General features: G+C 47.5%; 1 protein-coding gene across 2 annotated transcripts in view; it reads left to right on the forward strand.

Annotated features, from left to right (window-relative positions):
* The first annotated feature begins 293 nt into the window (after positions 1-293).
* Positions 294-26,102, forward strand: part of MICAL3 (microtubule associated monooxygenase, calponin and LIM domain containing 3) — a 2,019,125-nt gene continuing 1,993,316 nt past the window's right edge. For both annotated transcript variants that reach the window (XM_078673602.1, XM_078673604.1), the window contains exon 1: positions 294-501. The gene's annotated coding sequence lies outside the window, so the exon portion shown is untranslated. The remainder of the gene's footprint in view (positions 502-26,102) is intronic.

The following is a 26,102-nucleotide window of genomic DNA, read 5'->3' on the forward strand; positions in this document are numbered from 1 at the left end:
CCACCCATCCTGGTGCCCCATGCCAGTTAGTATTATATATCACCCAAAAATAACTTCTTATGGGATGAAAAGCAGAGGCCTTTCACGGCCATGATAAGCGTCAATGAGCCACGGGCAGGTGGGGTCAGAGCATGCACACTGCAAGAGAACACTACAAGCAGAGAGCTAGCCTGTCTTCAGGCTCCATCCGGACAAGGCCATCGGCATCTTCCGCTGCTGGTACTCCAGCTTGGCAGCAGGCAAAGGGAGGGGGAGGCGGAGGCGGGCGCCTTCTCATGGCGGCCAGCTTGGAGGGAGGAGCCGCCGCCAGCTCCTTCCCCTGACCTTGGAGAAGCAGCGAGAGAGGCTGGCAGGGAGGAGAGCAACGGAGCGCAGCCCCCGCCAGCCAGGTTTGCGAGGGCACCTCAGGGGCAGAGTCTGCACCCACGGACGGGGCAGCACCGCGGGTGCAGAGACGGGACGCGGTGCAGGGAGGAGGGGACCGAGGAGCCAGTGCCTGCTGTGAGTACCCTGCGCTCAGGAGGAGGGAGAGGACCAGGGGTAGCTTGTTGCATTGGCACTGCTCTGTACTGTGGAGTAATACATGACGTAAGGTAGAGCGTGCTGGCGGCGGCCTTCGGGGAAGCCCCCGGGGCGACGCAGACCATAGCAGCGGCTTGTTATCTCACTGTAGGCTGACAATACTGGAATGCTAGGTGGAGATACTGTTCTAGCGCCTAAAACCCCGGAGACCCGCTTCCTTCCGGTCCATGTTTTTGAGCACCAGAGTGTACAGGTGCAGGGCTGCCTCTCCACTCGGGCGCTCTGCATCTGAACTGCCCAGTGCCTGCAACCAAAGTGTAGCCGAACTGTATAGCGCTTGGTCTGGCACTGGTGTTGCCTCATAGCTCTGTCGGACCCTTGCTCTGAGCGTCACAGGCTAATATATTTATGTGGGCTGTTGTCTAGCGCTAAAACGACACCTAATGGCTGATTTGAGGCGCTTCGGAGCTTGAGGCGAATGTTCTGCCGGTTGCAGGTTACCGTAAACCCAACGATGAACAGCTCTGGAAGCGAGTTCACACGAGTACCTCTTTAAGAGTATTATAAATGGAATATCTAATTACAATAATGGATGGCATGGATATGAGGATGTATTGCAGCATATGGCCTTTTATGGTAACCAGCAAAATTGCTAAGGGAGTCTTCTGGAAAGAGATAGAGACAAGCAGGTGTTAGGGGTGAACTGGCCTTCTTGCATCACTTTAGACAACCTGTTTTGTGTTACTAACAACAACTTTTATGCTGGGTTCTGTGGTGCCATGAAATGAGAAAAAAGTCTAAAAATCGAAGGTGGTGAGTATAAAAACCCAGAACTGGGTTAAGGTGTCACAGGTGGCACGAGTCACTTGACATCTGTTTAAATCCTTCTCAGTTTCATTTTAAATGAATCCTTTCCAAGCCATGATGCTCCTCCTCCTTAGATGTAATACTAATATTACATTGGATATGTGAGAAGTTGGCCTGATGTGCAGTGCTCACTATTCTAGTGATCACTATATATCAGTCCAAACAACCCTTATTGATGATTGGTTGTAAGTCAACCTTATAGACCAGCTATCCTAGTAGCATGGATACGAGCAGTCTAAGGCTAAGACTCTAGAGGGCGTGTTAAGCCAGCTGTTTTACCATCACATTACCCCTTGAACACCCAGTGAAAGGACACCACACAAGTTGTTATGAAAATAAACAGTGTATTTATTTATAACAAGACTACCCTGGCTCTTTATGAGACAGGGAGCTAAGCACACAACAAAACTCTTACGAAAATACTTTTAAGTTAGCACGTTACACAAATGCCCGAGGGGCACGAAAAACCATATACACTAAAAGTGGAATGCGAATTACTAGCAGGTAAGTAACAGTTCTAATAGGCTTTGGAATCGCTAGGACTGGACTAGGGAATCGTTAGATTACTGCTAGGAGGCCCAGGGGACTCGGGTGCAGAGTGTGCACTCTCACGCGGGATGCGGGACAAAGTCTATGGAAGCTAGAATTCACAGAGTTAGTGTTCACGGGCGAACCCGACCTGGTAGGAAGAAAACGACAGTGGATCCTGACCCTTGGATAGTGAGGCTATGCTGGGACACCGGAGTGCCGAAGTTACCTAGCCCAGGGGCTGCAGCTGCATAGGTCTGAAAAGACGTCGGGGATCTCGTTGCCGGACCAGGAGCCTGGAAGGAAGAAGTTGCTGGCAGGCGACCAGTGAAGAAAAGTTCGATGGATCCAAGCCTGGATCAAGGAAGAAGAAAACCTGAAAGCAGAGGGGACCAAGTTCTTGAATCACTAGCCAGTGATTAAGTGGGCACCAGGATGGCACCGGGCGAAGTCACCGCAGTCAGGTGAGTGGGCGCTGCTGGGCTCTGCAGTCTCTCGGACCAGGAGGCGTTGTCGGCGACCAGGATGGAGGTGCGAGCTGTCCCACGAAGAATGGAGTCGTCGGCGTCGAAGTTACCCAGGAGTGGGCAACAAGCCTTGGCTAATTCAAGCCCACGCGGTGGACTCAAAATGGCGTCTTGAGTGGACCAGGAGGGTCCGGGGTGCTCCTCTTCTGGAAGGGAGCAAGGGCCAGTCTGGAGCAACCAGACCAGCAGCAGAAATGTCGTCGGGCGTCGTCAGGAAGGCCACAAGCCAGCGGGCTAGTAGCCAAACAACGCGGTGAGCAGCAAAAAGCAGAAGGGCCCCACGCAGATCGTGGAGATGCTGGGGGGCTGCACTTCGGTGCTGGAGCTGCTCAGGGTGGGGGCTTCTCGGACCCCAAAGCACTCACCAGGAATTCACTCGGCGGGCTTGCTGGAAAGAAGTCGTGCAGTCTTGAAGATGGCCGGTCCCTCGAGGTCTCGTCACACCCACGAATCTCAGCGTGACTGATGATGCAGGTAGAGGTCAGAGGTGCCAGGGAAGCCGGTTCTCGTCGAGCTGGGCAGTCTTGATCCGGAGGAGAGACTTGCAGCAGACCGCAGTGTTCTTAGATGGTGCCTGCGGATGCAGGGTGACTACTCCTTAGTCACAAGGGAGAAATCTTAGGAAGAAGTCTTGAGTTCCTTTCGTGGAAAGTAGTTTCAGGATTCAAAGATGATCTGATTTGGAAGGGGGCCAGTCTCTACCTTTATCCTGTAAAAAGGGGCTGGCACGCGACTAAGTCCTGCCCTATGGGTGGGACCAGGAGGGGGGTGGTTACACCCACTTCCTTGGCGGGCTTTTCCCCAGCACAGGGTCTGGAGTGACCCTGGAACTGGTTTCAGCCGGCCTATGCACAGTGAGCACCGGGGTGCCACGTGCAGTCACCTTCCTCTAAAGCCCTGCCTACCTACAATACACAAAACCCTGTCTGGGACGGTGCTGGCACCGCCCCTGGCAGGAAACCCTTTGTCCTTATCTCCTGCTCTGGGAGGACTCCCAGCAGCAGGAGGGCAGACTTGTGTCTCGGTGGCAGCATCCATTTTGTGGATGCTAAGGCTCTGTCTGACTTTTAACCGGGTTATAGGTTACAGGCATGTCGTGTCCCTCTAGAAGGGTGGAATGCTAATCCCGTCGCCAGAATTGGCGAGGGGTTAGTATTCCAATTCGTATGACACCTTACTCGACATGTTTTGATAAAGCGATACCAGAGTTGGCACATAACCGCGAGGATTATAATGCACTTAAGAGTATATGGTATGCGATATCATGGAAACGGCTAAGGGATGGATCCCGAAAGCCGCAGACAGGCTCAGCTCATGCTAGAGCACCATCTCACACGATTCCAAGCACTCTGCCTTCAGGATTGTTAAGGCCTGCTATAGGAGTGACTGATAGGAGATCTGTGTGTCCATTTTAGGGTTAGATATAGGTATACTATATCTAAAGCAAAGGGTGAGTACACCACCTTGCCCCAGCTGTCGAGCAGCCAGTTGTGTCAGATTTGGATGGCCAGCCAGGGGTGGCATAATACATGCTGCAGCCCCTGGTAGGCCCTGGGTACACCTATGCCCTGGGTACCTAAGGTACACTGTACAGGGACTGATAAGGTGGCTCAGTATCCAATTTAGATATGCACCTAAGGTACATGGAATCCATTTTACAGAGAGAGCAGTGGGCCTGAGGTCCTGAATAGCAGGGCCTCAGGTCAACTAAGTCAGAAAACCAGCAAAACACCAGGCAAAAAGTTGGCGGCAACCATAGTCAGGGATCAACCTTCCTACATAACCCCCCCCCAAACGAAAGGAGATAAGGCTATCCTTGTCCAGGTAAGCCTATATTGCCTAAGTGGCCATTTAAGGAAGTACCAGCACTGGCATGGTTACCCCCTATGTCATGGTCCACTAAGCAATCCCTCACCCTAAGGGTGTCTGAGGGTCTCCACCATAGGGAATCTCTACCTGTGGTGTGTTTTGTCAAAAAAAAAGGCTGGTGCTGAAATGGAGTACTGAAGTGAGGCTCCACTAACTTTGGGCTCAGCTTCCTCCAATCATCATCCACCATAGAGGCCTTTCTTTCCAAGACTGAGTTGTTTTGGGCTCTCAGGGTCAACCTCTGGCTACCTACAGCTGGAGGTTGGGTCCCTCTGTTTGGCTTACTGGAGGGACAGGTCAGGTTTGGGGCCCTCAGGTCCCAGGTTTGGCTGTGCCCAACAGTGTCCATCTGTGGGAGGTCCCTAACTAAATTTAAGGGGGATCCCTCAGGAGTTGATTTTATTTTCACTTGGCTAGGACTACTAGCTTCAGTGCCCTTAATCTGCTGATTGGGGAATTCTTTTGGACAGGGGGCCCTTTGGGGTCCAACACTGGCCTTCCTGACCTCTACAGCCCTGGGCTGACTGAGGCAGGGTAGAGAGGGGCAGGTTACCTGCTCCAGACTGGGTCCCACCTTGGAAGGGTCCACTGACATCAGGGGTTCTGCCAGGCTAGGCCTGACTACCTCTGTGGCAGTTTCTTCACAAGGGGTCAGATCAGTTCCCTGAGGAGGCTGATCCTTTCCTAAAGTCTGGTGGGAGGGAGATTTCTCTTCCTCCTCAATACTCTCTGTCTGAGTGGAGTGATCCATAGTTTCAGGCTTCACAACACTGTCATCTGTCTGAGTTTGAGCTGTGGCCATCACAACTCTCCCAACCTTTTCAGGAGGGGGCTCAGTTTGGGCGTGGGCTGTGACCATCACAGCCTTGACAACCTGTTCTGGGAAGGAAGTTGTCTGAGATTGGGTTGTGACTGGCACAACCCTCCTGACCTGTTCAGGGAGGATATCTTGGACTGGGGCTGTGGCTAACACTGCCCCACTAACCTTTCCATGGATGTTTACCATTCTAGAATGGGTTTCTTGCTCTACTTCAGCCCAGGCTGAGAGCTCTAAATCATTCCCCAGTAGGCAATCTACAGGCAAGTTTGGTGACACTGCCACTCTCTTGTGGCCAGTGACACCTCCCCAGCTGAGATTGACCACTGCCATGGGATGATCTCTCTGTACTCCATCAATATTGGTCACCTGGTATGTGGCACCAGGTAAAAGTTGCCTGGAGGGGACTAGACTCTCAGTCACCATAGTGATGCTAGCCCCTGTATCTCTATAGGCCTCAACTTTTATACCATTGATGAGGGGCTCCTGTCTGTACTTGCCCAAAGTGTTGGGACAAGTTGTGAAGTTGGCAAACCCCATGCCAGTCTCACAGACAAGAGTATCTAAGTTTGGGGACCTGGTTAGGCCAGAGTCCCCAGGAACTCCCAAAGTAAATGCACCCAAATTCTTGGGGGCACTCCCACCACCTGGGGGATTACTACTAGTAGTAACAGGAGGTTTGGGAATGTTACTTGGGGGTATGTTTTCCTTATTGTTATTCTTTGGGCAACTGCTGTCAGTTTTTAAATGACCCACCTGTTTACAGGGATAACAATAAGGTTTCGTCTGGTTGTTGGAAGGATTCTGGGACCCACCCCCCTCTTGAGGCTTGGTTGATTCCTTTTTCTGGTCACCACCTTGGTTCTTGGGCCTAATCCTGGTTCTGACCCATTTGTCTGCCCTCTTACCCAATTCTTGTGGAGAGGTCAGATCAGAGTCTACCAGGTGCTGGTGTAATAACTGGTTCTGACAATTATTTAAGACTTGCTCTCTCATAATTAGATTATACAATCCCTTGAAATCAGTAACCTTACTACCCAGTAGCCAGCCTTCCAAAGCCTTAGTGGCACAATCAACAAAGTCTGACCAGTCCTGAGACTGAGTTTTCTGGGTGTCTCTGAACAGCAACCTGTACTGCTCAGTGGTTAAGCCAAACCCATCAACCAGTGCATTTTTCAGGACCTGGTAATTGTTAGCATCCTCCACTCTTGTAGTGAGGAGCTTATCTCTACCTTTACCATCAAAGGAGAGCCACAGTATAGCTGCCCACTGACTCTGGGGAATGCACTGCACAGTGCAGGCCCTCTCCAAAGCAGCCATCCATTTCTGGATGTCATCCCCTTGCTTAAAGGGGGGCACTATTTTTGTCAGGTGTTTAGTATCTAAACCCTTCTCCCTATCTCTTGGGAGATTGCTGCCACCAGTGGGTGCTAACCCACTTATCTGCTGCTCTCTAGCAAAGGCAAGCTTCTCTTTGGCCAGGGCAAGTTCTTCCCTTTCAATCCTCAGTTCAGCTTGTCTCATCCTAGCTTCATGCTCCCTTCTCTGAGGGGAAGTGAATCTCCTCTGTGGAGGATTCCTTCTCCCCTGAGAAGAGGCATTAGAGTGCAGAGATCTATTGGAGTCCCTAGAAAGAGATCTATCTCTCCTAACTCCAAGGTTAGGCCCACTTCGGGTTAGTACTGGGGGTCCCCCAGATCCTAGCCCAAGTAAGTCTAAGTTGGTCCTAGTTAGCCTTCTGACTACCTCAAGACCTTTGTCTACCTCATCCCCAGAGAGTTCCTCCTGATCCCCCTCCTCAACTGCTGAATCAGTGTTGGGGAGGTCTGGATCCCCAGAGGTTCCCTCTAAGGCTGGCATGTTCTCATGTAACTGAGAAAGATTTCTGGCATCATATGTCTCTAAGAGACCTATCAGAAAGGGAGTGGTGGGGTTAGACCCCTGCTTCAGTTTCCTGGAGACACAGATTTGTCTCATCTCCTGGAAACTGAGAGCTGCATATCTTGAAGTGACCTGTGGAGGGTCAACACTGACCAGGGGAGTCTCAGTAGATTCTCCCTGGGTAGACATGCTTTTCTAGTGAGGTGTAAGTGGTGCACTTACCTACACTATATGTTTGCCTACTGATCCCTTGCTAGAGTTGTAGTTTAGGGTGTGCTAAGCCCTAGGAGCTACAACAGCTGGTTCAGTAGAACTCAGAGTATTCTAAGCTAAGTTATATGTACCTTTAGTACTTATGTGATCTTTCACAAGATATTCTTAGGGCATGTGTGGTAAAACAACAGCAAGCTCAAATCCCACCGCTGCCACCAATGTGAGAAGTTGGCCTGATGTGCAGTGCTCACTATTCTAGTGATCACTATATATCAGTCCAAACAACCCTTATTGATGATTGGTTGTAAGTCAACCTTATAGACCAGCTATCCTAGTAGCATGGATACGAGCAGTCTAAGGCTAAGACTCTAGAGGGCGTGTTAAGCCAGCTGTTTTACCATCACATTACCCCTTGAACACCCAGTGAAAGGACACCACACAAGTTGTTATGAAAATAAACAGTGTATTTATTTATAACAAGACTACCCTGGCTCTTTATGAGACAGGGAGCTAAGCACACAACAAAACTCTTACGAAAATACTTTTAAGTTAGCACGTTACACAAATGCCCGAGGGGCACGAAAAACCATATACACTAAAAGTGGAATGCGAATTACTAGCAGGTAAGTAACAGTTCTAATAGGCTTTGGAATCGCTAGGACTGGACTAGGGAATCGTTAGATTACTGTTAGGAGGCCCAGGGGACTCGGGTGCAGAGTGTGCACTCTCACGCGGGATGCGGGACAAAGTCTATGGAAGCTAGAATTCACAGAGTTAGTGTTCACGGGCGAACCCGACCTGGTAGGAAGAAAACGACAGTGGATCCTGACCCTTGGATAGTGAGGCTATGCTGGGACACCGGAGTGCCGAAGTTACCTAGCCCAGGGGCTGCAGCTGCATAGGTCTGAAAAGACGTCGGGGATCTCGTTGCCGGACCAGGAGCCTGGAAGGAAGAAGTTGCTGGCAGGCGACCAGTGAAGAAAAGTTCGATGGATCCAAGCCTGGATCAAGGAAGAAGAAAACCTGAAAGCAGAGGGGACCAAGTTCTTGAATCACTAGCCAGTGATTAAGTGGGCACCAGGATGGCACCGGGCGAAGTCACCGCAGTCAGGTGAGTGGGCGCTGCTGGGCTCTGCAGTCTCTCGGACCAGGAGGCGTTGTCGGCGACCAGGATGGAGGTGCGAGCTGTCCCACGAAGAATGGAGTCGTCGGCGTCGAAGTTACCCAGGAGTGGGCAACAAGCCTTGGCTAATTCAAGCCCACGCGGTGGACTCAAAATGGCGTCTTGAGTGGACCAGGAGGGTCCGGGGTGCTCCTCTTCTGGAAGGGAGCAAGGGCCAGTCTGGAGCAACCAGACCAGCAGCAGAAATGTCGTCGGGCGTCGTCAGGAAGGCCACAAGCCAGCGGGCTAGTAGCCAAACAACGCGGTGAGCAGCAAAAAGCAGAAGGGCCCCACGCAGATCGTGGAGATGCTGGGGGGCTGCACTTCGGTGCTGGAGCTGCTCAGGGTGGGGGCTTCTCGGACCCCAAAGCACTCACCAGGAATTCACTCGGCGGGCTTGCTGGAAAGAAGTCGTGCAGTCTTGAAGATGGCCGGTCCCTCGAGGTCTCGTCACACCCACGAATCTCAGCGTGACTGATGATGCAGGTAGAGGTCAGAGGTGCCAGGGAAGCCGGTTCTCGTCGAGCTGGGCAGTCTTGATCCGGAGGAGAGACTTGCAGCAGACCGCAGTGTTCTTAGATGGTGCCTGCGGATGCAGGGTGACTACTCCTTAGTCACAAGGGAGAAATCTTAGGAAGAAGTCTTGAGTTCCTTTCGTGGAAAGTAGTTTCAGGATTCAAAGATGATCTGATTTGGAAGGGGGCCAGTCTCTACCTTTATCCTGTAAAAAGGGGCTGGCACGCGACTAAGTCCTGCCCTATGGGTGGGACCAGGAGGGGGGTGGTTACACCCACTTCCTTGGCGGGCTTTTCCCCAGCACAGGGTCTGGAGTGACCCTGGAACTGGTTTCAGCCGGCCTATGCACAGTGAGCACCGGGGTGCCACGTGCAGTCACCTTCCTCTAAAGCCCTGCCTACCTACAATACACAAAACCCTGTCTGGGACGGTGCTGGCACCGCCCCTGGCAGGAAACCCTTTGTCCTTATCTCCTGCTCTGGGAGGACTCCCAGCAGCAGGAGGGCAGACTTGTGTCTCGGTGGCAGCATCCATTTTGTGGATGCTAAGGCTCTGTCTGACTTTTAACCGGGTTATAGGTTACAGGCATGTCGTGTCCCTCTAGAAGGGTGGAATGCTAATCCCGTCGCCAGAATTGGCGAGGGGTTAGTATTCCAATTCGTATGACACCTTACTCGACATGTTTTGATAAAGCGATACCAGAGTTGGCACATAACCGCGAGGATTATAATGCACTTAAGAGTATATGGTATGCGATATCATGGAAACGGCTAAGGGATGGATCCCGAAAGCCGCAGACAGGCTCAGCTCATGCTAGAGCACCATCTCACACGATTCCAAGCACTCTGCCTTCAGGATTGTTAAGGCCTGCTATAGGAGTGACTGATAGGAGATCTGTGTGTCCATTTTAGGGTTAGATATAGGTATACTATATCTAAAGCAAAGGGTGAGTACACCACCTTGCCCCAGCTGTCGAGCAGCCAGTTGTGTCAGATTTGGATGGCCAGCCAGGGGTGGCATAATACATGCTGCAGCCCCTGGTAGGCCCTGGGTACACCTATGCCCTGGGTACCTAAGGTACACTGTACAGGGACTGATAAGGTGGCTCAGTATCCAATTTAGATATGCACCTAAGGTACATGGAATCCATTTTACAGAGAGAGCAGTGGGCCTGAGGTCCTGAATAGCAGGGCCTCAGGTCAACTAAGTCAGAAAACCAGCAAAACACCAGGCAAAAAGTTGGGGGCAACCATAGTCAGGGATCAACCTTCCTACAGGATAATAATATATTTGAGTTGGGTAACAACAATAGCTTTTGTTTACAGCGCTTCGAAACGGATGTGTGCATACTATGTAAAACAAGCATTTACAATGCAACGGTTTCGCCTTTGGAGAAGTTAGAGCTATTGGCATTGTAAATGACAAAATTTGTATTTATGTGTTGGTTTTGAAAACACATAAATAAATGGCATTGTCATTACATTGCCAATAGCTTAAACTCTCGCAAAGATTAGGTGTTCATCCAATCCTTGGCCTCTCTGCAAAGGCACTGAGCAAAGGTCACGTATACCGGCTGCAGTTGTTCAATGCAAACGCGTGGTTAGGGTGGCTATCTACACAAACGTTAGTGTGCATGTTTAAGTCATATCCTTAATTAAATAGGCCCCGTTCCTTTCATGCTTTTTCCATCCCACTTAAAGCCCTGCGCACCGTAATGAATGACCGAGATGAACTACAGCAAAGGTCCTAGACAGCAGCCTGCTCTCTTGCGGAGAATGTCGTGCGAGGCGAACACTCGTCTGCAGAGAGATGCTGCCACCAGGTAAAGACCCCTTCCCACTCATCCGCTCTATGCATGGATGTGCAAAACCTGGATCTGTAGTAGCAGACAGTCAAATATGTGCACGCATGAACACATTGAAATGTTTTTAAGCACAGCAAGGCAGTCCTGTGTGGACATGTGAGCCGAGAGGGAACTCACTGTGGGGATCCCTCGTGTGCGCGCACAGGGTGACAGTACGGCAATGACTGCACTCATACAAAAAGTAGGGAAGTAGGGATCTCTTGGGTGCGCGCACACAACCAGAGCTTAGGCCCGGTGCGCGCACACACACACACCAAAATAGCCTGGTGTATGCTCCCATATTAAGGTGACCATTAATTCATACACACAGCGTGGTAAGATTACCGAGTTCAAATATGTTGTTGACCATATGGGTATACCCAAGATGACGCTGTACGTGTGCACATCCGTACACTTGGGTGATTTCACACACACACAGCTGGCCCTGCATACGAACATGCATACGCAGTAAGATGCCTACCACTACATGCATGCCACAAAGTAACCGTACATATACTGTAACATAAAGTGGTTCATGCATTCGCACATTATTTGTTGCTGCAGCACTTTTTGCCCACAAAAGACGGCACTGTGTACTTCGGTACAAACCTACTGTAACTTAAGCCTGTGGGCGAACGTGTCCAGCGCAGTAATTTTGGTGAACTTATGTATATCACAGATATATCTATCAGAAATGTCAGACCTAAGGACGTGTCGGCACACAGGCATGCACGCGGGGAGGGAGGGCGCGCGCATGACATAAATTAACTGTGTGCACAGCAAGGTGACCCTTTGCACACAGCCTTACCGCGAGCGAGGTGATCGGGCCGTGCCTTTGCGCGCACTCGAGACTCCGTGCAGGCACACACGCGGTGAGCTATTATGTCTAGAGGCACCTGGGCAGGGTCAAAGGTCGAGATGCGGACTCGTTCACTCTGCAATGTGTTTTCCTCTCTTTGCCTCGCTGATTTAGGTCATAATGGGCCACTGGGTTCTTTCTTGCGGGGCCTAAGCGGCCTGCCTGCCTCAGCAAGCTTGTCTCCATTTGGGATTGGAAAGTGGGGGAGGGCGAAGCCTGTGTACCGATTAGAATAAAGTGTAACTTGTAAATAATTGACAGTGCGGGCTTGAGAGTGTACAGGTGTCCATTGACGAGACGTGGGGACATTGCGTGTCACATCATACCCCGGGGTGTTCTTTCGCAATTTATTTAATTTGGCTTTTCAGATTTCGGAGGGTGGATAGGGTCGTGCTGGTACTGCTGACACCTGGTTGCGGCGTGCGGCCGCACCTCGACTTATTTCCACTCACCGTCTAAAACAAGCAGTCGCCCGAGATGCAAAAATAAACACGCAGCTACCATTAAAAACAAGTCAGGTCCCGGGCCGGCCAGCCAATCACAGCGCGGCCCGGGGAATGACGTCACAGGGGTGTCCCGGGCCGGCAGCCAATGACAGCGCGGCCCAGGACAAAGGGGCGGGACTTAAAAAAGACCGAGAAACGCCCCCGAATCGCGTTTTCACGGGAAAGCGTGATTGACAGCCTCTGTCTCCCAATGGCTAGCCTCTATTTATGGAGCTAGCCAATGGGAGACAGAGGCGGGTCATCGATCCCACATAGAACTCATAAGGTTTTTAGCGCATGCACACTACGTGCGCACTTGCAGGCAAAACCTAAAAAAACATTATCCCTTTGTTGCAATGAAGGAGCCGCAGCGACTGCTTGGGAATCATGCCTGCTGGCTTTCTTTCAGCCATCACCGAGAGAGTCAGAAGAGCAGCAAACATTTCATCCAGGTCGTCTAATGGAGGTCCACATGGGCTGAATATGTTCAAGCTTTTTAGGATAGCTACTGACTTTGTTATCTTCTGTTTATATCCTAAAAATGCGGCCCAGGCCCTAGTGGACCTGCCTTGGACACCCTTGAACTAGCCCTGTATTTCTAGGTGAACTTGGCTGCATTTTGGCTGGTTTCACGGTACAGTCTGTCTTTCCTCTTGTTTAGCGAGTTGATGCCTTTTGGCCTAATGCTCTTGAGAAATACCACAAATACGAATAGTTTCTCTCCAAATAAATGCCACACACATGCATCCTAGGAGCACCTTTATCCAGTCCTGGCTTCTTCGCAGGCAATGTACTGCGTACTGCAAGTTGAAACCTGTGGTTTCAGCTGTAAGTTCCAGCAAGCAAAGTGCTTTTGGCCAAAGTTTGCACTGGGTGAAGGTATTCCTGTGACATGGTGCCAGGTGGCAACTATTAAGTAGTTTATGCAGGTCGGGTTTTTTATTTCTATTCTGGCACTTGTAGTTTAGCCTTTGTAAATCCAGAACTGCAAGTACAAGATAAGTTATTCACATCTGACATGAGACAACTTGACATCGCTACTGTTTCATTTCTGGGTCAGAACACCGAGTTTTCGGTGGAATGTTAAGGATCAAGACATTATATTTTGTAACAGAGGAACTAGGCAGAGCGATGTACTGTGATGACTTGAGCAAAGGCAACATATCATTCTACCTACTTTTTCCGATGAGCCATTAGAAATGCAGAATATTGTCCAGTCTGGATGTTCCTGTCAAACGCATGGGACTTTGCTACGTTAGTGGGATAGCAGCTGAAAAGCATTTGTATTTGGCAGGAATTATGAGTCCTCTAAATGAGCTGGTGCCTGGGAGTGCAAATACTGAGGTTTAGCCATATTGAGGTTTTAGGAATCCAGCATTGTAAAACTTATAGTGTCACGCTCTTTGATGCTGTTTATAAATCACTGGTTCGGCTTTGAGAATTATTTATTATCTTGGACATCCCAGAGTACAAACGAGATGGGGACCGGTGGGAGAGAATGATTTTTTATGATGTTTCTTGGTTGCGATTACTGGGTCTTGTAAGCAATTGGATAATGTTTTGGGGTGGGTTTGGAAAGTTTTAAGTAGAAATGGCACCACAAAGCACTAGTGATAGTCAATGGTTGCAGTAGTCTGGGACCTTTGAGGTCGCCCACAATGGAGAGAGGGTTAGATATAACAACCAGGTTTATCCCTGTCAAACATGTTACCTTCTGAGTTAGGGCCTGATTTATATTCTGGCGCACAGAGTATTCTACAATGGTCTGGCAGAGGACTTTACGTCCGACAGGCCGAGAATTCTCCAGCCGCCAGATTTATAAATGACATTTATAAAGGTATGTTGTTCATTTTGAAGGGGCAGTGGTATCAGGAAGGACGTGCTGCAGCCTGCTTAAGCGCGCAGCGCTTCAGTGCTACTCATAACGACTATTTCGCGACTATTTTTTAAAAAACGCCCGTTTTTACTATTTTATTTTATTTGTGTTCTTTATTATCCCCTGTTTTTAATCCCCACTAACTCGCACTCTAATTGGAATACTCACCGCTCTTTGCGGGTCCTGGTCCCTTTCTTTTGACTTCCTGAGTCAAACTGGGCGGCCATCTTGGGGGTAAGTGGGACGCTATTTGTCACACGGTCTAGTCGTCATAAGGACGCTAGACCTCCTATAAAACTTGGGCAAACTAGGCGCTCTCTCTTGTTCATTTTGAAGGGGCAGTGGTATCGGGAAGGACGCGCTGCAGCCTGCTTAAGCGCGCAGCGCTTCAGTGCTACTCATAACGACTATTTCGCGACTATTTTTTAAAAACGCCAGTTTTTACTATTTTATTTTATTTGTGTTCTTCATTATCCCCTGTTTTTAATCCCCACTAACTCGCACTCTAATTGGAATACTCACCGCTCTTTGCGGGTCCTGGTCCCTTTCTTTTGACTTCCTGAGTTAAACTGGGCGGCCATCTTGGGGGTAAGTGGGACGCTATTTGTCACACGGTCTAGTTGTCATAAGGACGCTAGACCTCCTATAAAACTTGGGCAAACTAGGCGCTCTCTCTTGTTCATTTTGAAGGGGCAGTGGTATCAGGAAGGACGCGCTGCAGCCTGCTTAAGCGCGCAGCGCTTCAGTGCTACTCATAACGACTATTTCGCGACTATTTTTTAAAAACGCCCGTTTTTACTATTTTATTTTATTTGTGTTCTTCATTATCCCCTGTTTTTAATCCCCACTAACTCGCACTCTAATTGGAATACTCACCGCTCTTTGCGGGTCCTGGTCCCTTTCTTTTGACTTTCTGAGTCAAACTGTGCGGCCATCTTAGGGGTAAGTGGGACGCTATTTGTCACACGGTCTAGTCGTCATAACGACGCTAGACCTCCTATAAAAACTTGGCCATGTTAACGCGCAGCGGGTTCGCCGTTGTTCCGCTGGAGTTACGCCAGAGTTCAGCCCGTCTGTGCCCAGACGGGCTTAGGGCGGTACACGCTGGCTTCTTCCCCCAAGGTCAGTATAACATACACTAGAATGGCTCTGCTCTCATTACGCCCTACGGAGGACATGCTCTGCAATGCCATTCATATTAGCGACTTACCTTTTACGACGTGCATTCGATGCATTAAGGGCCAGAAGGCTATAGGACATAAATCGCTATCGATGGCTTTATTGAATTGTAGGTCCCTCCCTAGTCACTCCACTGAAATTAATTCCCTAGTCCTGGATCAAGAGTTAGATATTTTATTTCTATCAGAAACTTGGACAACGTCTTGTTCAGGTCCTGATATGGTGCAAGCCCTCCCTCCTGGTTATCTAATTTATCACCTAGATAGGTCTACTGGACGAGGAGGTGGTCTTGCCATTATCTATAGGGATACGTTGGCCTGTAGAGCCCAGGAGGGAGGGGTGCTTGACTGTGAGAGCTGTCAATTCTCTCTACGGCTGTCAGCCACGACCTCTATCTCAGGCCTTTTAGTGTATCGCCCTCCGGGGTGTGTAGGCAATTTTGCCAGTTCACTGATGGAAACTGTCACGCTTCTAGCATCATCGACTGCCAATTTTGTGGCATTTGGAGATTTTAATCTCCATTTTGATGACCCGGCGGACACACTTGCTGGTGACCTGGTAGGAGATCTGAGAGCCTTTGATATGAATCTAATTAACTCAGGGGCTACGCATCGTAAGGGCCACCTATTGGATCCAGTCTTTTCAAACATGGACAGGATCGAAGCTTCGGCTCCTTTAGCTCTACCGTGGTCGGACCATCTTTTGGTTCCTTTTAAGTGGCAGTCCGACGTAACGGATGCAACAATCCCTAGGACTTACATGGTTGGCAGGGCTTGGTCCAGGTTACCAGTAGAGCGCTGGATCGCTAATTTAGATGATACTCGCCCGCGCCCGGTGCTGGATCCACTCATTGCTGATATAAATTTGGAAAATTGGCTAAATAGGTCCCTAGATGCTATTCTTCCGAAAAAGAAAATGCCAAAGAGGGAGAAAAGAGTGGGATCAGCCCCCTGGTATTCCCAAAGGTTGAGAACTCTCAGGAAAGGATGCAAAAGGCTAGAGAGGATTTGGAGAAAGGATTGGGGGGAGGCAACCTGGATTGAATATCGTACGGCAATGAGAGGATACAAAGCCGCTATCCGGGATGCCAAAGCCAAGTTCTACGAGGAAAGGATTGGCAACTCGGCTAATTCCTCTAGAGAGTCATTTAAAGTCTTCAGAGACCTGTTAAAAACTCCGGAACCGCCAGTGAACCATGAGAGCCCCCAAAAGAAATGCACGGAACTGGCTAACTACTTTCATAGGAAAGTAGAAAACATCGTAAGCTCCCTACCACCAGTTCAGCAAGTAGATTTAGGTGAACAGCCATACGATGCTCAGATTAAGCTCGATGCCTTTAGCTCAGTGACCTCTGATGAAGTCCGTAAGGTTCTTGGGGCTATGAAGAGTGGCTCACCGAGAGATCTGGTCCCGATGAGATACCTTAAGGAGATAACAACCACCATTGTGGAACCAGTAACAGATCTTATCAATGCATCCTTTGTACAGGGGTTGGTTCCACCGAGCTGGAAAAAAGCGGTCGTAAAGGCCCTCCTGAAAAAGCCCGGTCTAGATTCATCGGACCTGGCGAATTTCAGACCGATCTCCTTGCTACCCGGGTTTGGTAAGATTGCGGAGAAACTGGTTAATAGGCAATTGTCACACTTTCTTGAGTCTAATGGCATGCTGCGGACTTCCCAAACGGGATTCAATACAGGCCAAGGCACTGATACCGCCCTTCTGGCAGTCGTGGAAGAAGCCAGGAGCATTTTGGACTCAGGAGGATCAGTGGCAGTGATCCTCCTGGACCTCAGTGCGGCTTTTGACACCGTGAACCATCAGGTGCTACTCCAACGACTGTCAGAGGTGGGGGGTGACGGGATTGGCCCTAAAGTGGCTCGCGTCGTTTCTCCATCAGCGAACTTACCAAGTTTGGGAAGGGAGTGCACAATCAGCCCCCATCCCCCTGCAATGTGGTGTGCCTCAGGGTTCTTCCCTGAGCCCCACATTGTTTAATGTTTATATGGCACCATTAGAGGATGTGGTGGCGCCACTGGGTATCAAAATTATCAGCTATGCTGATGATACCCAGTTGGTAGTGGCCCTCTCCCAATTGGGAGACCACCCGGACCGCTTGCACTCCTGCTTGTCAAAGGTCTATGCTTGGATGGGCAACTCAGCATTAAAATTGAATGGCTCCAAAACAGAGTTGATGTTATTAGGACATTCGGGGCCTTCTTTGCCGCCAGGTAGCTGGCCGAGTTGCCTTGGCGACTCTCCAACTCCCAAAAAAGAGATCAAAAGCTTAGGCGTGTGGCTTGAACAAGATCCGTCTTTCAAGACCCATGCAAAGAAAACTGCTGGAGTCTGCTTCGCCTTGCTGCGATCAGCCCGCAAGATACTACCTCTGCTCCCGGCGACCTCTAGGAAACTCCTCATCCAGGGGCTGGTTGTTTCGAGGTTAGATTACAGCAATGCGCTTTTTTGGGGCGCGCCGGAGGCAACCCTCAAAAAACTTCAGCTGGTGCAGAACGCAGCAGCAAGGCTGCTGCTGAATGTGTCCAGGAGACAGTCAGCAGAACCAGCACTAAGAGCTTTGCATTGGCTCCCTTTGCGGGAGAGGATAACATTTAAATCCCTTTGTACAGCCCACAAAATCCTGAAAGGGAGAGGTCCTCCCATCCTGGAGAACTTGGTGCTCCCCTATAAGGCTACTAGAGCACTACGCTCTGACCACAAATTCCTGGTACAAGTGGCCAGAGTAAAAAGAGCCCGGACGGGCGGAAGAAGATTCTCTGTGAATGTGTCTAAGTTATGGAATGCGTTGCCCATGAATTTACGGACAGAAACCAGCATTATGCAATTCCAAAAGTTGCTTAAGACTCATTTATTCCCCGCCTAAGGTTGTCTTTTCACCCCTCTGCCTCTGAGTTATGTACGAGCGCTGGGATGCCCTAGGGTAACGACGCGCTATATAAGATTCCATAATAATAATAATAATATGTTCCTGTCACTGTATGTTACTATTTGCTGCAGGGCTGCATCAGAAGGATGCAGCCCTCCAGAAAACAGGACTCTTTTTTTTTTAAATAAAATCCAGAAACAGTGTTTTCTTTTTTTAAATGAAAAAAAGTAAAGCTCCCCTCGCATTAGAGACTTCTCCCCCAGCTGGGGGAGCATTATAATGTTTTTACTGTTCCTTACTGCCAGGTTTCACCAGGCGGTGAGGAACAGTAAAAAATGACTACATGTATACCCATCTAAATTGGACGGGCGGACATGCAGCCATTTCTCTGACTGCGCTTACTCTCCAGGGCTGTTGGAGGGGAATAATCATGCAGAGAGAGAGTAGTCTCTGCCGTGATGAACCCTAAGGTCCACTATATTGGTGGGGAGGGAGCTCCATCATGACAGAGTACCCTCTCCACCAATATATAAATCAGGCCCTAAGTCTTTTAAGTTCCAATCCATCACAGGAGTACACTTCTAAAGTCCACAGGATCTCAGGGGAGGCACTTATAGACTAACAGAGTTGCAGGCAGAGGCCAACCGCAGGGTCCAGTCAAGATTCACTTGCCACTGGTCAGCAGGGCACTTAAAGGAACTTGCAGTTTGTTTTCTCTCTGAAGCCCACTTCTTTGTCCACTTCTTTGCCCAGTGGGCCAGCCAGCCTTCCTACAGTGAAAATAGCTTTTGGGGTCTAGTCAACGTTTATGTCAGACCTCTGGCCGACATTGCAGAGGAGGCTGGATTGTCCCTGTTCTCCTATGCTGATGAAACCCAGATTATATTCTTCCTCTATGGAGAGGGTGTCTGCGATATCTGCTCTTCAGGTGGTGGTGAGTAAAATTGCTTCCTGGATGCAGGCCAATTTCCTCAGACTCAATGGAGGGAAAACAGAGGTTCTGATTCTGGGGAGGAATACAGCTCTATGGGGCCCCCAACATTGGCCTATTGAAATGGGTTCTCTCCCTCAGCCCTCCTGCCAAGTTCGGAATTTGGGCTTCATAATTGATGATTCATTATCTACGAGACAGCAAGCCGTGAAGGTGGCTGCAACATGTTTCACCATCCTAAAATGGCTCAAAAAGATTATCTGGATATTGCCGAGTCCTACCCAGAGAACCGGGGTTCAGGCTCTTGTTACTTCTAGACTGGACTACGGTAACATTCTTTATCTGGGCACTAACAAGGATGTGATACGTAAGCTGCAGGTGTTGCAGAATTCTACCGCCAGACTGATTTGTCAAGTTCACAGAGCTGCCTCTATCTCTGGATCTCTGCGTGACCTTCATTGGCTCAGGGTAGAGAACCATATTAAGTTCAAAGCCCTGAGCTATATGTTTAAAATCAAAGCTGGTGTGGCTCCAAAATACCTGAAAGCTCTGGTCCGCCCTTATGTGCCCCCACGCCCCTCCGCTCTGCCCCCCAGGCTAAACTCTCAGTCTCAATAATCAGACTGTCACGCATGGCGCTCGATCTTTTGCCTGTTTGGGTCCCTCTTTATGGAACTCTTTCCCCTGCCACTTCGTAATGAAACTTGTCTACGAGAACTTTCGTAAATGCCTAAAGACTTGGCTGTTTAATCAATAATTTCTCTCTTCCTCTCGTTCCTTTCAGGCTGGCGCCAGGAAACCCTTTTTGGGTAGCTGTTGTGCCCTACAAATTAAATTAACATAACATAGTCACTGTAAGGACATGCTAACTTTGAATGTCTACATGTTCTGCTTTTAAATACCATGCCATCAAACACAATAGGTTTACCCTGTGTCCCTCAGAACCTGGGTATACCATGTTATAAATTACAATGAGTTCTGTCAGGTGTTGCAATTTCTTTGCCTGAAAAATAGCTGTTAGAAAGTCACACCTATATGAGAAGATCAATGTATGTTCTCCAAGAAGCTGTGAGAATGGGGGCCTATATTGAACATTATTCAACACCCCCACAGCACATCACCTAAAGAAACAACACATAGCAACAGTTATAATTATTTACTATATTAGAAGTCATATATCTACATAACATGCACACATTTTCTTATTCATATCAGGCTGTCCAAAAAAACACAAAAATAAATCGAAAGACTCAACTTAGGGATACAGTGATATACAGTGAAAAAATAAGTTTGACATTACGCAATGTAGACAAAGACTGATCTTAGCATGATATACATAGAAAGATTGTTACAAAATTGTCTGTTCTTTCTCATATCCATAGTTAAACAAATTATCCTATATCATTATTGGCACTTTGTTAAGATGGTTGACCAAGAACATGAAACAATGGGATTGCGAGCAATGTTTTCACCCTGTGTGTATGTGTTAGTAGTTAGACATCACGGCGGGTCTTCCTCAGGACTAGTGGGATGCAGATAGCCTAAATGCCTTGCAATTCAGTGGAAAAAAACTCCTCCAAGCCAGGATGGAGTCCACACACGGATCCACAAATACCCGTAATCATAAGTCCAAAATTCAACAAGGGAAGACCCCTCTGGGGTTCAATTTCCAAATCTTAAAATGAAAGCTGTAGTAAATACAGCAATAATTATGAGGAATACTTTCTTCATGGTCCCTAAGTGATTCAATGTTTCATCCAAAAGCAAAGTCTACCTCTGGCTTTTCACACAATGATACTTGTGGATCCGTGTATGGACTCCATCCTGGTTTGGAGGAGTTATTTTCCATTGCCTATAAAGCACTATTGAATACATTGAATCTCACAACTGAGGCTGGTCAACAAATCATTAGATTCATTAAATGTGAAGCACATTAAGCTTTACAAGTAAGACAGACTGATTATGTTTCAAAGTATAAAGATTTATTAAAAGTTAAACGCTTTACAGAAGGCAAAATCAGATTAGTATTGATTAATAAAATATGACTGCATCAATTAATATAAATATCAAATCAAAGGCATATAAGAAGGAGGAGGATGAACCAGCATGGAGTTACCTCAAAGGAAAGGGCAATGAAAAGTAAGTTCTCTCTCTTGGAGAGTACTTTAAATCTCCTACTGTGCACTGATCAAAGCTGCATAGAAACCCAGTCTAACTCACCCTGCCTCCAATCTACAATGCAGTAGCCTAAATCACAGAATTCTATCATTTGCTACACCTATACACAGTTGTCATGAAAAGATCCAATCAGTTCAAAGTAAGATGATACAATTATATGTTTTTCAGGTTCTTAGGACTGCGTGTAGAGCTTCTCTTAGCGCGCTTCAAACTTACATTATCTGTAGCAAGATGAGATACAGGGACCACACTATACCCTGCAGGTGTCTTTCTGAATGTGCTACTCATTAAAACATTCCATGATAATCACAAGGCAGAGAAATAATTTCACATGGGAAAGAAAGCAAAAGAACATTGCATTCAATAATTAGAAATTCACCTAGAGTAAAATAAGCTCATGTGTCACAAAGCAAGATGGAAACTAATGTTAGCTATTTTAAAATGCATGCCTATATTAGCAACGGTGAATCGATAAGTAAAAGCACAGTTTCTCTACAAATAAAATCATTGTGTTAATGCAACATCTTAATAGATGGGGAAAAAAGTCACCATTGTATGATCTACTTTACCGCTACAAAAACCTCTGGCAGAACTCAGAGCCATGAATGGTCAACTATATATATTTTTCTACTCTACGTGCTTTGAAAATTAGTTCTGCAGATCTGTAAGTAAGTAAGTTATTTATCTTTAGTCCCTTTCCTCAAGCTAAACTACTTAGATTTGAAGATGTCAATAAAAACTTTCATATAAGTGCAAGTCCCATTAGAAAAAATGTTCTTAATTCAGGTTCACTTGTTCAGCAAGTCATCAAGAATACTCAAATCAGTCAGAGCTGCAGTTTACAGAGAAAGACAGCCACTTCAAGTATCAGTATTTAACAGTAGCGGCTGCTACCGCACCTGGGTGGTAGAAAGAGGGTGCACATTTTTTTTTTTAAAACCATTTACCTGTGCCGGCCAGCCGGCCGCTACCTCTCCTCTGTCCTCTTCTTCCTGCTCCGGTCCTGTAGCAGGTTACAGGAAACACCAGGCTTCTGATAGCCAATCACAGCGCTGCAACGTAGTGTGGTATGATTGGTCTGAGCATTGTGGATCGGCGTTCAGCCAGGAAATGGGGGGCCTGGCCATTTTCTCCATGTCGGCTGTAATGCAGGGAGAATATGGGAAGTGCACATGACTGTTTTGGGTGGCCCAAGAGGGCCGACCAAACAGTCATGTGCACCTAGGAGTGGGCAGACCACACCTCCCCTGCTGCAGCAGAAGGTAACTTAAAATGATAATAACACGAAATATTATTATTTTATGTTTCCTGCTGCTGAGCCTTAACGGAGGAGCCACCACTGGTATTTAAGGACATTAACCCACCTTCCCCCACTTTTCTGCTATGTACTTGGTCCATCTTATTTGCAAATATAACCAATGGAAAATTACATTTCTCTGATATTTCTTGCTGACAAGAATAGACTGTATTTTTGGTTATTTCTGTTTACAGAGCTAGACTCTCAACAATACAGAGACCTACTGGATCTTCTACTAACAGCGGCAGTAAAAATAGTTCTCACCAAATGGAAAGACACCTCTAAAGCAACCTTCAAGGGCTGGCTCAACTGGGTGATGCACCTTAGGGGGGGGCGGACACAATCGCCCTGCAAAACTCACCGTGGAAATAACCGCGCAGGGGCATGTGGGCAACCCTGGACAAATCCATAGACCGATATGACCCACCTTAAACAATACTAACAAAACAAAAACAAGCTGCTCGCAACATACCCCCTCTGGGCCAAGTCAGTATCAAGTGATAGCAAACTTCTTGTATTCAAGCTCTTTTTCTCTCTACCCAATTTCTTACCCCTTCCCCTTTCACACTTTCCCCTACTCTCACTGGGACAAGTGGATAGAGGGACAGCCTAGCACGTATGATCTGTAATGTGCCGCCACTAAATCAGCCAGTTTGGGCTGAAACCCTGTAACTACAAAACGATGATGACTGTATGTTCTATGTTTGTATGTAATGTAGTTTGGAAAAATAAAAATAAAAAGCATATTGAAATTTTTAAAAAAACTGGACCTAGTTAAAAAAAAAGTGAGAATTATCAGGCCAAAGAACTTTTGCTATTTCATCATAATGGAATTCTCATTCTGGGGGAACCTGTTGTGCGTCTTCCCAGGCGCTCAAAGAACTATCTGGTCTGTTCAGATTACTGCATTACCTATGACTATGTATTAATATAGCTCTATTTTTTTCAGTGTGATGTGCTGATCCTAACTCTTTAACCAGTTGCACACACTGATGTTGTAGAGGGATGAAAGTCCCTACTTTTGCAGTCATTTTGAATCACCCAGCAACACATTTGAATATTTCCAGATTTCCCACTGTTGTCCAAAATAGCCTTGATCCTCCAGACAACTGGTAGACAGGATTTATGTTTTTGTTGTTTTCCGGGAGATTGCACCGCTGTACCAGACACGTGAACACCTAAACTGAGCCCCCATTCGTAGTCCAGTATGGTACTGAAAATCTGTACATGCTATGGGCAGAATGTGAGTTATTGAATAGTTTTAACGGAGAGGATAGAAACAATTAGCATTCATTTAAAAGTGTCTGCAAGAGTGCTTTAGCACACCACAAGCGTTAATAAGGCATTTTTATGTGACAAGGGCATTTTGATTCTCAGTGGTGATGCTGCAAACTTTTAAGTCTAAATCAGTTGTTCTTACCTGACCTTTTGACTTCTGTGGATCCACACTTAATTATTGCTGCAGGCCGGGGACCCACACTGTGTCATTACTGTAAGCTAGGAACCCCAGTCTCAGCATTTTCGATTATTTAAGCCACAAAACAATACAGAAAGAAGCATTCATCAAGCAAATGCACACATGCTTATATATTTTAATTAATTCATAATTATAAATTTGAAGAGCTTTTCTAAATTCAATTGAGGTCACTGATCGCCCATACAATATTCTGTTTGTTATACTTGAACTGTTCCCACGAATACATCTGAGAATACCAACTTACTTTTTAGCCTCTAATTTCAAATTCCTTCACATCTACAAAACCTTTAAAAATGTTAAATTTTATATTTTGTTTCTTTATTTATATACACTTTAATAATTAGTTAATAATATTAAAGATTGTAAGGAATCAAGGCCCATCTTAGTAGGCTTTGCGGACCCCCAGTAGTCCGCAGCCCATAGGTTAAGAACCACTAGTCTCCATGAGGGCACAATAGGCCAATTTCACGAGTGGGCCTGCCTCCTGGCGTGAGCCGTGCTTTTGAATCCTGTTCAGTTTGACGTCACAGGCAGGTCCAGCAGCTGGCATATTAAGATTACTTCAGAGTTTTTCTAATTATTCTCCAAAGCCCTGGTACAATGTTGTTCCAGGGTGTGACTCATTCACTGATCCTGTATACAGCTAGGCACAGGTTGGCGAGTACAGAGGCGTGTCATATCTGTTCTCCTTGGTCGTGGATGGCTACCATGTCACAAAGGGGTTGGTCGACAGTGCCTCCCAGAGTGGTCAAGCAAAGAAAAACAAAGCAAGAACAATGGGGTTTGATGGGATGTTTGCATCTCCAACCATGGTAACAAAGTTCAGCCTAACAGGCAGGGCTTTAAGTGGGATGAAAAACTGGGGGGTGTCTCAAAGGGGCGTGGCATATGAAATTAAGGGCGTGGCTTAAAAAAAACGTAAGCCAAAAATCTGTGCCTAGCATAGTGTGCCGCCCGACTTGTATTTTGCTGTTTCTGTCCATTCACCTAGATATATGATACAGGAAGTAACTTCATACCTACAAGAAGTCCAGACTATTGGCTTTGTCATCGGTTGTTAGTTGCAGGAAGATAAATAAGTAGCAACTATGTCTTGTATATAATATGGAAAAAGCTTCCACTTGAAGCCCTGGTGACACCACGACAATGTTGCTGCTCCGGAGTTTCAAAAAGAGAAGGGAAATCCAGAGAGAAAATGACTCTCTTTAAAGGATTTCCCGTCTCCTACGACGTTCACCTGGCATGACTTCAGGCGTAACTTCTCCACTAGTGATAAGTGAGCAGTGTGAACACGTGCACATCCATGTGCCTGCTGTCACTGCAGTTCGGAACAAAACGGACAGCCTTTGCCAGGGCACAAAACAGAGCCCGATAGAGACCCGTTTCGAGTCCCCCCTTTAAAATCACTGCCGGTGCTCAGCAGCGGTGAGACCCGGCCCACTTAAAGCCCTGCTAACAGGGATACAGACATAAAGGAGAACAGTGTTCACCTTTCTTCAGGAATAGGGAAGACATCACACCTCAGAATTGATAGCAAGTTAGTAGGCCCAAGTAGGTAGTATGGCGCGGAGGGTTATCGTTTGGTGGTGAATGCTGCACCTTGCAACTAGAAGTGGCTGTCTCTGGACCTGAAATTACAGGGTACGGAAACTCCGCACCAATTTAACCGGCTGCAGATCTGCAGCGTGTAAAATCACAGGTGTAGAGGAACAGGAGCTACAGGCAGGGGCACAGCTGGCCCAATCCCACCAGGACCATTAGGGAAGCAGACATTGCTCCACAACAGAGAACAAGCCTCAAAACAGCCCTGACCTGCAACCCAAACCATACAGATATTTAGCATCATCTCTGAGCAGGTGCCTACTGTCAATGTTAAATCCCGGTATCAGGGAAAGCCTGAATTAACTGACCTGGTAAATCTGTGTCTGACAGGGTATTTCCCATTCCGAAGAATGTAACTCCTATTCACTGTTAACTCACTGGAACATAACAGCCCATAATAAGAGCTTATATGGAGAAGAGCTCTGTTTCTATGAGTGCATTTGGTAAACTACCTATACAATTCTAAAGTTGACCCTAAGCTAAGTTACACTCGCTTTTAAAATAGAGTGGCATCTCCAAACTTAGTGATAGTTGGTTTTGTGACCAAGGCGAAGTTGTCGCTGAAACGCGTTGGGTTTTTCCTTGTTTA

Source organism: Lissotriton helveticus, chromosome 1_1 (genome assembly GCF_964261635.1).
Source record: "Lissotriton helveticus chromosome 1_1, aLisHel1.1, whole genome shotgun sequence".
NCBI classification, from domain to species: Eukaryota; Metazoa; Chordata; class Amphibia; order Caudata; family Salamandridae; genus Lissotriton; species Lissotriton helveticus.